This window comes from Netta rufina, assembly GCF_964035555.1.
Source record: "Netta rufina genome assembly, chromosome: Z".
In the NCBI taxonomy this organism is placed as follows: Eukaryota; Metazoa; Chordata; class Aves; order Anseriformes; family Anatidae; genus Netta; species Netta rufina.
The window spans coordinates 4,877,742-4,890,083 of NC_140126.1; the positions used below are offsets into that span (position 1 = coordinate 4,877,742).

At 39.4% G+C, this 12,342-nt stretch overlaps 1 protein-coding gene across 1 annotated transcript in view; it reads right to left on the bottom strand.

The window, feature by feature from the left end:
• The window catches only part of KIAA1328, a 170,626-nt gene that overhangs the window by 57,989 nt on the left and 100,295 nt on the right, over positions 1-12,342 (bottom strand). The window lies entirely within an intron of this gene.

Genomic DNA, 12,342 nt, shown 5'->3' on the forward strand with positions numbered 1-12,342 from the left:
TTGTGAATTACCAAAATTTATCTTTACACATTAATGTCATTGGTTAAACATGTGCCCTCAGAAACAGGCTTGCTGTATCTTGCTGTTGGACAGACAGCCCAGCTTGACAAAATGTTTATCAAAAGACAGACATGGACCTGCTATCAAATATACATTTCATTCAATCTACACAAGTATAATAAATGTAAAACTACTGCCTGCAGGATCCTCAGCATAAAATGAGTCACTTCAGAGTATCAAGTAGTTGTGAGCATCTAGGGTTACATAAAATCAACTTGAAGAGTGGCAAAAAACATTAAATGTTAATGTTTGAAAATGTTTAATTTTGAATACCGAGCCAAAAAATCCATTCAGCCACTATAAATACTCTTTGATTGGCCATTACACAGCAGGAGATTTGATGTAAAACATTTCACCTTGCACTGAATGGGATATTACTTACTGCTGGAAATTTGATGAGAGTTTTTGAAATATCTTTACAGAAACACAGATAAAAACCAACTACTTTCTGTAAAAAATGGTTGTACATCAAAAGCTGTCATTTAAATACAAAACATGTTTAAATTCAGCTATAAACGTAAGTGATTTTTCAATTAAGCTGGGCAAGTGATTATACTCTGATAAAACTCTGAAGAAAGAAAGCAACTGTAACTCACATTTGTCAACCCAGTGCAAGCAAATTCTAGCGGTTTCGTGATATTCATGGATATTGTGCAACAGGCATCAAAATCCTACTTACATCCCAGAGCACTATGGTTCATCTAAGCAGTTAAACGTTTGAGTTGTTATGCACATTGGAATAGCAGTGAATCAGGTACTCACATTTCTTTTGCTAGACCTGTGCATTAATTTTCGTAACATACTGAATATAAAATCCTCTGGCCTTTAGAACTTTTCACAAAGATTATTTTACTTTTTTTTTTTTTTTTTTTTAAATTACAGAAGTGGGTTTGTTAAAGATAATGAACCCACTTCAATGAAAGGGGTTTAGCAGTGAAATTTGGTATCCTCAGATGGTGAGAAAACTATTACTTGCACTCTAGCAATGCTTACAACAGATAGGGATGGTCCACAGACAGTGAAAGACAGTCAGCAAGCACCAGTCCAGGGGAACTTAAGGATGCAAGCAAGCGTCCAGTGATGATTAGAAGAGATATACTCCAAATCTATTCAGTGTTTGTATCTATAATTTAAATTCCTTTTTATAAATAAACAAAATACCAAATATACACTGCTGCCCTTCAAGACAACCAATTACAAGTTTCTTGTAGACTTCACAGAATGTAAATTAACATGGATTAGCACCTGAATACTGATATTTCATTATTTCTACTTTTGTGGATATAAAAATATCCTCTCCACCATGTGATTGAAAGCCAAGGATGTCATGTTTTGCCCCAAAGGGCCCCATGAGTTGGAGGCATTTGCATTAATGTCAGTGCTAAATGTCTGAGGAAAGTCTGGTGCTTGGACTGGGTGAAAAGTGCAGGACATTAAAATATTTTAAAGTCAGAGGGGCTGGCAGGGCAACTGAGCAGAAGTGCAACATGCTGCCAAAAAGACAGAGTTTTGTTATTTATTATTTGTAGCATGCCATCCTTGTCTGCAATATTTTCTAGACAAATAAAGGCTACAAAGCCTATTCAATCTAAATTAGACAATACATAAAGGGATGACCAGCAATGGGAAGAGATACTACAGAAAAGGGAAAGGAGGAGAACCTTGCAGTCACGTTCTGTCTCTCATTTCCCACCTCCCCTGCTTTTGCTGGCACAGCATTTAGAGCAACAGCACAAAAAGGGGTTCAATGTGTTTAGTGGCCCTGACCCCCAAGACAGCAGAAGTGGGCAGAGCCAAAGGTTTTTATAGAGGATGCTATCAGAGCTGACAGATCAGGGTGGTCTACAGAAAAGAATACACCTCACTTGCTACAGCCCATATACAGAAGTTTTACTTTTTTTTTTTTTTTTTTTTTTTTGTTCTGAAAGAAAAAAAAGGTGTAAAACATGGAATGACAGAATTCATTTTAGCATTTTTTTATTGACGGAAGACACAAGAGACTGTTAAGAAATCTAAACACATGAAGATGGTACAAACTAATCATCAGGAGCGGATTTAACAATAAAGGCCCACATCGCAAATTAACTTCATGGCTGAGACTCCATTAAGAGTCCCTGAAGGCCCTAAAAGAGAGGTACCAGTTAGCATTTGTTGACCTTGGCCGCCATTAAATCTGCCCTGATGGTCTCAGAAATGGCACTGACATTTAAAGACTTCATAACAAGGCGGAGAAACTTTAATGTTATTTCACAGCTACAGTATGTTTGCAGGGGGGAAAATTCTCATTAATGTCATCAAATGCAAGTGGGGTGTGTTCATTCCTTTAGAAGAAGGAGGTCATATTAGGTAGAAGACAAAGTTCCAGTTTCACACGCCTTTGAAGGCTCCTCATTGTTTTGCAAGGTCTAACCCTAAAGAAAAATTAACTTACTGGGAGTCAGAACCTAGCCAACAAATTGGTAAGTAATTTGTATGTTTCCATTAATGCTTTAATTCAAGACTACATTTAGATATAGGTTGCAGGGAAAATAGCCTGACTGTTGTATGTATGAAGGATCATACGACCACAACATGCCATGACAAACCCGTAAGACGCTGGTCAGGTAAAAGGGAAAAGTAAGGAAAAAAATTCTAAATACTCACCTAGTACCTTGAGTCTAAAGACTCACAAGCATGAAGAATTAGGCAATTTTACAAGATGAGCTTAAGGAAGATATTACCTACGGGACGCATGGAAACCGTGGCGGACCATGATGGAACAGCTGTGCTTTCCCCTCTGTGGAGCTCTTCCACGCTTGCTGTATGGTATTTAAAGCTACAACTTCCTTTAACTGAGGCTTAAACAAACAAACAAACTCAGACAGCTCCTTGCAGCATACTGCAAGACTTGATCAGACTAATAATAAGACTTGATCAGATGTGAAACTCTTGCATGGAAACCAAGAGATATTAAAAAAACAGCTCAAATAATCTTTATAAAGGTTGAAAAAGGAAGACAGGTGGGGAGCTCTAAGAAATCTTTACTGCAATCACCGGAATTTTTGCTCAGGGATTCGGAGCAAAGCTTAAACAAACATCCAGCCCTTAAAACTTCTGACAAACAGACAAACAGCACGCCAGCTTTATGCATGCAGCATTAGGATTTCTGCAAATTCTTCCTGAACGCTGTTTGTGTGCTCTGCAGCGTTAATAGGCAGCACTGGTAGAGGAGACGCGTTCAACCACTGATTCCAGCACACGGGGCTTTGTCTGGCAAGGGCTGAGCTAGTAGCAGATCAGACCTTACAATCTCCACACAGGCAAGGTCCCGACAGATTTCACTGGTAGCTCTGCATGCACAAAATATGTTTAAGAAGCAGCCCCAAATCATTAGCTCGGAAGTCTTGCGCTCAGAGGACAAAAGCTATGGTCCTTGCATACACTGGGAGAAATACCAGTGTATACCCAAAGTGGAGGGAAGGTTAACAGCAAAACGCCTACAGATCTCAGCAGGGTCAGAGTTTAATCCATACCACCTGGCTTTACAGTTCACAGCTGAGATACATTTGAATGCAGGGAAAAAAAGAGACAATCAACTAAAATTGCTCTTGATGGTATTTTGTGTGCATTTCCCTCTGGATTTTCATCTTGGGGGTTTCTTTAGTTGGGGGGAAATGGAAAGGAACATGCAAGTTCAGTGCGTGGGGCAGGGAGCCTGAAGGAAGTCAAGAACGCAGAGAAGCAGCAACCAGAAGAGAAGTACAGGGATTTAAAGATGTTTCAGGATGAAGGAAGTGTTTCAAAATGGGCAAATGAGAGACTACCACACACAAGGACACCTTAAAAAGCGTCAAGGGCATGCATTAGCGACCTAGCTGACACACTCATTAAGGTATATACATCCTAAACCTGGAACTCGGTCAGCACCACGCGCTGGTGATGTATGGGTCTCATCTGAATAAAGCTTGGTTTGGGGTTTGCAGATCTATCAACAGAATAAGCACTTGCTCTTGTCACTGGAATAAGGAGAATATATTACAAATAAGCTCAGGTAGGCTATCGGGGCAACAGAAAAGCCATTTTAAGAATGACTATTTCAAATGATAAGACTATTTGAAGTGCATTACTAGTGATTAAGGAGCTATTCTTTCCAACAATCCGTAAGAATTTATCAAGAAGAATGTAAAAAGGTAAAGATTATAAAGTAAATTAGTAGGATATATTGAAGTCTATCATTTTTTTCTCTTTTAAATCGTATAATCCTTTATTAAAATCTCTACCATAAATAACCTAATATCAGTCATTACAAGGTGCCCAGTTAATGGTTTGGAAACTGTCTGTCAGTACCTAAGATAGATGCAGTGGATAACTCAGAAGGTAAGCTGACCATTTTTCAAGAAATAAAGCAAGCACCATTTTCTGTAGTAATTATGTGTAGCTATGATTGCCCCATTGCACTGAATAAAGCAAGTGGTCTCAAGTCAAAGAAACAATATGTGAATGACAGTCACAAGCCTGTATTTTTCCTGTAAAAATCTACCGAACTCAATATACTGAACAGGTGTAGCAAAACAAAAATAAAAATAGGATCACATCACACAAAAAAATGAATCTATAGCTGCTAGCTGACAGCAGAGGAACACCTCCTATGTTTCTGCTGCCTTTAATTTTTTTTTTTCTCCCCTTTGTTAAGAGGGTTTGAGCTGGGATGCCAGGTGCACAAAAAACCTGCATTCAAAGTGGCATGTGAGCATTTGCTGGCACTCAGCTATAAGTGTATATTTTGCATTCATAAACATGCCACCCTTCTCTCCAGCTACACAAATATTGTAGATAATCTCTAACAAATGCTTCCATTTCAGATCAGCAAACTGGTTTTACACTGGCTGATAAGGCAGTCATTAATAATACAGTGCTCCAAGAAAACCGAAGTGAGGCATCTCTGCATTTAGTCTTGGAAGTCACTGTGAGCAGAATGCCCATTAAGCCCAAACAGTAGCTACACATGGCAATGCAATACCTGACCACTAAAATTAAGCAAACATGTTTGCTTTCAGAAACAAAACTATACCAGACCTGTTTGCACTACAGAAAAATGCCACTATACTAATCTTGACAGCAGCAGGTCTAACTATTAACATTCAATGTGCTGCCAACATTATAAAAACGAAAAATCACAATCTTGTGACTTCAATTTTTTACTTCTGCCCTTTATTTTACTGAAGAATCAGTAGTTCAAGACCTAGATAAATATTTCAAAAACTATACTATTTGTGAGCAGAGCGGGTCACTACCATTTCCCAGTGCATTTGGAGTTCATGTGAAATAAGGGCAGAAGAGTGATGAGCTGCATTTTTAACACGGGCATACACAGAATAGTTGTCTAGCTGATAGGGAATGCGTAATGCAACATCTGCACAGTACGCCTTGCCAAAGCCCCATCCCAAATAAATGTAGTGCATTCTCCCTAGTGCAATTAACTCTCATACTCTGGCAGGTTTTGCTAGAAGATCATCAAGGTAGATTACCTTCCAGCATATGAACTAAATACTTACAGGTGTTATATCATCAGTTATTACTTACAAACTTCTGCATTTAACAAGACATCCAGGCAAATGAATGATCTAATTTATGAATTATTTATAAGAATTTCACAGCATGCTCCTGGCGTCATCCATGGCCTTTTCCAGGTCATATGACACCAATTAGAGCTGAATTTTAAATTATTCAATAACCTGAACTCTCTTGTCATTTAACATATAGATATCAATGCAGTAAACAAGTTAAGTCTAATGGGCCCTGGAGGTTTGCGTTCCTCCGCCCATCAGCAGCAGAGGCTGTACGCTACCGCTGGAATAGAAAATAATAGAATGCAGCAGTCAAAAACATTTGCAAGGTTTTAATAAGTTATTTTGGCTCCCTTAGGGATTTTAGTATAACTTACAAGCACTGAATCTAAAACATATTAAAGTCCTTAGCTATGTGCTTTTAAAACAAAATTAGGACATAGCAGAAGAGCAAGTCTGACACTAACCCTAATTTAGGCCCTTAATTTGAAATGTAGTGGAAATTATGGAGTAAGCAAGATTTACTATACACAACTCATTACCTTCAGGCTTTCCTACAGTATAGCCAAAAATAGCCCCTCTCCCAACACATCTACACCTGTCTGTAAAGATAAGGCTATACACAGGGAAATGGAAATGTTAATTTAACAGCTATCAGTTGGCAGGTATACTTTGCACTCCCTAGCAATTGGACCTCCACCATTCTTCTGTCCTAAAAATGCTGTGGTGATCTCCGCTAGAAACCCACCTGAAATTGGGTATCAGCTTCAAGATGCAGAATGGCAGAGGAAAGCTTTAATGACCCATGTGGCATGTTATTAAAAAGAGTAGATAGCCTCCAAAGCACAAATGTAATAGAAGACAACTTAAAATCATTGTTTTCCATGATGACTACAAGAAGATGTCAATGGCAAAGATAACAAAAGATGAACAGCACAATCAGATAACTCATTCCACTTCAGTCTGCAAGAAACACAGAGCAACCATGCCAGATCCTGGTTCCAGATCAGTTGCCCTCAGATATCTCATGAGCCTGTGAGCATGGCTGTACGACTGAAAGGAAGCATGCAGACCCTCTACCTAGTGCTCAACTAACCTAAAGAAGTCCAAGATGCATGCCTGAAAACTTCTGAGATTGGCTGCAGCTCAACACAGGCTAGCTCCAACTGTATTATTTTTTAGTATCCATGCCTCGGCTTTCTGAACACTGCTGCATTAAACCCTAAACATACTCCCACAGACAGCTCCTTGCAGTCCCCTGTACTGGAGAACCCAGTGACCCTACTCATCCACACACAATTTCCTTTACACTCTCACTGTTCAGCAAGGATTCAAAAAATTCCTGAGCAGCGTACATCTGCAAGAGGAAAAGATGGAAAGGGGAATGTTTAATTTATCCTTTTAAACACTAGCAAGAAGTTCTCAAGCTGCTGCTGTCAAATAAATGCCAAAAACCCCAACAATATTGAGAAAACATCATGCTAAATGCATGAAAGCACACCTATCCAAATTACCTAGCCACATTAGGAAGAATAAGGATTTAGATAAGAGAACAAAAAACTGGGTATCTGCTCCCCAATCTTAGCATGGGAAGGGGCTGTAAGAAAGCATTTATATATATATACTTTTATATAAATATATGTGTGTGTATGTGTTTGTTTGTGTTTATACTTTTTAAGAAAAATAGCAGAGAGGGAGGGAAAAAAGACAACTGCTTAATCTCACAACACACATTTTAAGAACATACAAAAATAGCTATAAGGGATTTTATTTTGGTTAGCAGCCAGAAGATTTAGTTTCATTCCTACGCTGGGCAGCATTTGATTATTTCACATTAAGGTTAGTAACACGTTGGATGATAAGAAGGAAGTTCATATTGGTTTTCATTAAAGAGTAATATCTACCATGTATTTGGTCCTTCAAGGTAACTTTTTCAAAGTTATTTCAAAAAGCAAACAGTTTTTTACTTGGAATCACAAGTTTAGCATATCAGCAACTACACATGTTCCCAGCTACTGCCAGTCTCTTTAGAATTCAATCAACATTTGCTCCAAAGTCATGCTTTCATAGCTCCAGACACAAGACAAAAGGGCAAATATACTGTGACCCTTCTAAATAGCCCTGATTACTGTGATCAAACAGAAACCAGATACTTATGTGGATAAGAAGGCGTAGAGTTTGATGTGTGAAGATTACCGCAGGAGTAGACATTGAATCAGCATTTGCCAACATGTACCTTGCCATGACAGCCAATATCACCTTTCCCCTGTATTTACAGTAGGGATAACTGTGGTACCCATTGGCCAGTGATGAATTTTAAGTGCCAGCCACTGTTCACTCAGAAAGATTACCAGCAAGTTTTACTTCCTTCAGAAGTTGTGTGTCTCCTACAGAGTCCCTGGGTACGGACACAGCCTTTGAAATTTGCTGCGTGAACAAAGAAAAAAGATGGAAGACATTTAAGAATTAAAAGCATGTGCAGAAGTAGCAACAGTGTTTCAGGGAAAAACATACAACTCAAAAGTTATTTAAATAATACAGAAATCCCACAAAGGCAAAAACAGAGGATCTTTTGACTTTAAAAGAGCGGAAAGGTGTGCCCAAGTGAAATAGTTCTGTCAGGAGTGTCCTTGCAATACAAGCCAGCCAGCATTTAGATTCTGCTAATGATCCCATCTCTGGGAAATAATTCATAAAAAGTAAACAGTAATTTTCATGTGCCTGCCCTTTTGATCTTACATTTGTAGGGAGTATCCTGAGGCTAGCTGTGGGCGCCCCCGTGGCTCTGGCTGATTGACCTCTAATCTGCCCCTCAAGTAACGATCATGCCAAGGAATGACAACAAGAGTTGCATGTAGGCAGACATTTCAATGCAATCCCATTAAAGACAGGCTGACTCACTTCATCTTGTCAAAGTAGTAGCTGCACGTAGAAGAAATAAAAAGCTTTTTAGAAGGACTTTTTCATTTGGTAATGATGCTGTACCTCAGAACGGCGACTGGAACAAGACCCCCGCCAAAATCCAACTAGTACATCACTTTATATTAACCGGCCAGAAGCTAGTGCAAGACAGAAAAACAGGCAGCCCTGTGACTTGGTGTTAAATAGTCTTGATAGTCAAAAATTAAAGTCCTTGAGACTTGTGAAGTCAGAACCACTGCTACGTCACCTCTCCACGTTTCAAGAAAGCGTATATGCCACATATCAGAAAAGTTCTCTAAAGGCATAGATGCTGACTGCTCGCTGTCTCCTCAGCTTTGAGAGGGCAGCTTGCATGCTTTTACCCCACATTGTCCTGCAGTAAACACAAGATGGCATATATCAGGTAGCTTATGTCTCTGTCAGTAGGAATGAAGCTGAAACGGCCAGTCCGGAGCGGCTGACATGCAGAAACTTGCCGTCATTGCCAAGGTGACTAAGCTACCAGGAACAACTTCTTTAAATAAGGGAGTGGGGAAACTACAAGTTAGCCTGCCAGCGTACACATAAATGGAAGCACAGACTATTTCTATTTTATAGTAACACTGAGAAAAGGTGTATATTCTCAGCACACTCAAGTGAAGAATGCAACATATGGATGGATGAACTGGTAGACAGGTAACTCTGGAGGTGCTGCCAAGGGGCTTAAAAGGCAAAGAGTCTTCTCTGGATGGTGACAGAGCTCCACCGTGGGCAGACGTTACACATATATTATGCTTCCAGTTCCTGCTTCAGTCTTTCCGTAGTTTATACAGCTGTTTAATGAGAGAGCTGTCAGATTCTCTTGCATTAACAAGTGCTCCCTTTCTATTGGAAGGCAACATCTCAGTTTGCAGTCATACAGGAATACAGTTACATATTCCTATAGTTATATTGGAAGTCCATGGAAGTGCAAAGAGCACTCTGCAAATGGAAAGGACATGGACGTTTTTGACTAAGAACACATGTATCTAGAAGTTTTGTGCAAAATACAACAACCCCCTGGAGAAGGTCCCCCCAAGCTGATGCACAGTGTGATACCTCAATCTGTTACCTAAACTGAGTGTCTGCATCGGACAGGTGTGCCCTGAGACCTCTGAGCAACAGAGGCAAACTTGTCTCACTTGAGTCTGGGAGGTTGGGCTCTCTGTACATGAAAGTTCATTGTCCGCTTGGCACACGGGCTCTGATTTCAGCAAGAAATTAAATGTTTTCCACTTGGCAGACTTGCAGTATCTTTAATATGTTTTAGAGTTGGAAGTTGAATCAAGGAACAGGAGCAGGCACAGAACAAATAGCAATCTCCCATTCCCTGTTGGTAAGCCAGTTGTTTCCTTTTGTAGCCCACTATGCCTCAGAACAGTCTCAACACTTTTGAAACACTACGTAGGATGTCCTAGAAGACTTTCCTTCTGTGGCTGAAATTTCTTAAGAGCTGAGGTCATTCTGCTGTGGGTTTAGTACTGCTGCAGGTAGACAGCTGACAGCAGCAAATGACCTCTGATATATCAAGCTACAAAGATCAACTTCCTCTTGACCAGTGGAAATGATCTTTTATAGTCCTGCTTGACGCCGTAAAGTATAGCAATGGTATCACAGTTATTATTTGCATAAAATGGTCCTAGACGTGGTGTAGAGCAGTTTGACAGTCCATCCTGATGGGTTTCAGCTGCAGAATATTGATATAAAGGCTCTACTATCGTTACCATAGGCCATTAGGTTGTCTGAATGGACATCCATCACTACCAGCTTGTGTGAAGGAGAACATTAAGTTAAAAGGGCATGACCAAGCATAAATTGAGAGGCCTTCCACTACTCCAGGACAGCAGTGACCTTGTGAGGCAATCGCCTTCACTCTGAGATACTGCAGTCTGGACAGACAGACCAAATAAAACCCATCCAGAGGTTTACTAGAGGTAGTTTAGTATAAGAAAAGCTCATAAGTGTCAGCATTTTCAACAGCCTGAATGAAAATCCTTGCAGAAAGCCAGCATTTGTCATAAGCACACAAAAATGCGCAGAAGAACTAAACATTTTCAGAGCCTTACGTTAATAATCAACAAAACGCTATGCCCTGCTTGCGAGTCTTAAGGACAGGAGACAGGGAAGGACAGTTTCCAACTCTGAACCTCTTAGTACCATCTCTGTAAGTTAAAATGAAGATGCAGAACTTCTTTTGATATAGAACAATAACTTTATTGTGCTGTGCCAATCTAAGAGCACCAGCTCTACAGCTATGAACAAATGTTATGAACCTCTTCGGCTCTCTTTCCAACCTGCACCCTAACATTTCTCCATCGTCAAAGTTTGTGTGTTTTTTCTAAGTGAACTTATTTTCACAGGGAAAACTGTATAAGTTTATATTTTTGTATTTCACTTTTGCTTGTTTATCATTCCCCTGTTTCTGAACTCAATCTGTATAATCGTTTGCACAAATGATGAAAGCAGAAAACAGCCTGTGATGCCAAGAAGTATTGATTTTGGAAGTTGTGGCAAAATTCAAATGCAGAGTGGAAGGTTCCTAGGCTACTCCTTTGGATAGTGTTGGTTAATAAATGTATTCTGAATATCAAGCTTAAGCCTTCATTATTCCATCTGAAAGAGCTGCACTTCAGCTCTTCTTCTGAAACTCTGGATTCAACAAAGAATTGCAAAGCTTTGAGGCTGAAAATCTCTAAAACCACTCACTGCCAACTTTGATGGGAGCAGAATTAGGTCAACAGCAAAATTCACTCCCTCCAGAAACAGAGTTGAACCATCCAGTTGAACACAAAGAAATTTTCACTGTGTGTTTCTACATCTGTAAAATCCTTTGGGATTTGTAAATAGTAAGAAGTTTTGTTTACAAATACTGTTGTAAAGCACAAAGCTCTATCCTATTGGAGAAGCCAAAAAGAGACTGAGCCTCCCTCATAGTTAAATATTAAATGACTGCATCTTTTCAAGTGTCACAAGCTTAATGGGAGAAAAGAAGATAGGAAGTTGTAAGTATTCAGAAGAACTGAGCGAACAAAAAAGATGAAGGGCCAAGAGTAAAGAAAAGAAGAAAGCCAAATCACATCGGTTCAGTCAGGTATTTAAAATGGGTTTTCTTTAATTAGCTAAATTATAATACAAATTAAAACTGAATTTCTTGTTCACAATATATTCATTGGAGAGGAGGGGATGCAGCTGGTTATTTCCAGAGGAGTTCAAGCTAAAACAGACTCAGTTTTGCAAGACTGAACAGTAGCCAGTTTCCATCCTTCTCAAAAGATCGAAAACCAACTTGGCAGCAGAGAGTCTGACTGCAAGCTCCATCTCAGAAATACTTATGAAGCAAGACAAACCTGTGGCGATTGTGCCTGAACTCATTAAAATCACTACAGATTATTTAAAGCCCTCACGCCTGACATTCAGGTCCTTTATCACGCTTTTAATGACTGGGAAAAGAAGCTCTAAACATAGGGCAGAAACTAGGGCTTTCAAACTGTAGCTGATCGTTAAGTGACCACTTAAAGGAGTTTGGTGCCACATGATATTTTTGGCTTGAAATGTTAAATTAGGTTGATTGTAGAATGTCACTTTGTTTTTGAAATCTTTTCTTTCTGATGACAGAACTGTTGATGTTACAAACGCTCAAGCCCAGCTTTCAGTCTGGATAATGACCACAAGCAAAGTAATCAGATCTCTTGGATCTGTGTCTGTTTCATGATATAAGATTAATAGTTTCATGCTGATTTGCCATTTCCTAGAGTGGTGTTAAATTACAAATTTACGGGGGGAGATAGGGGGGATG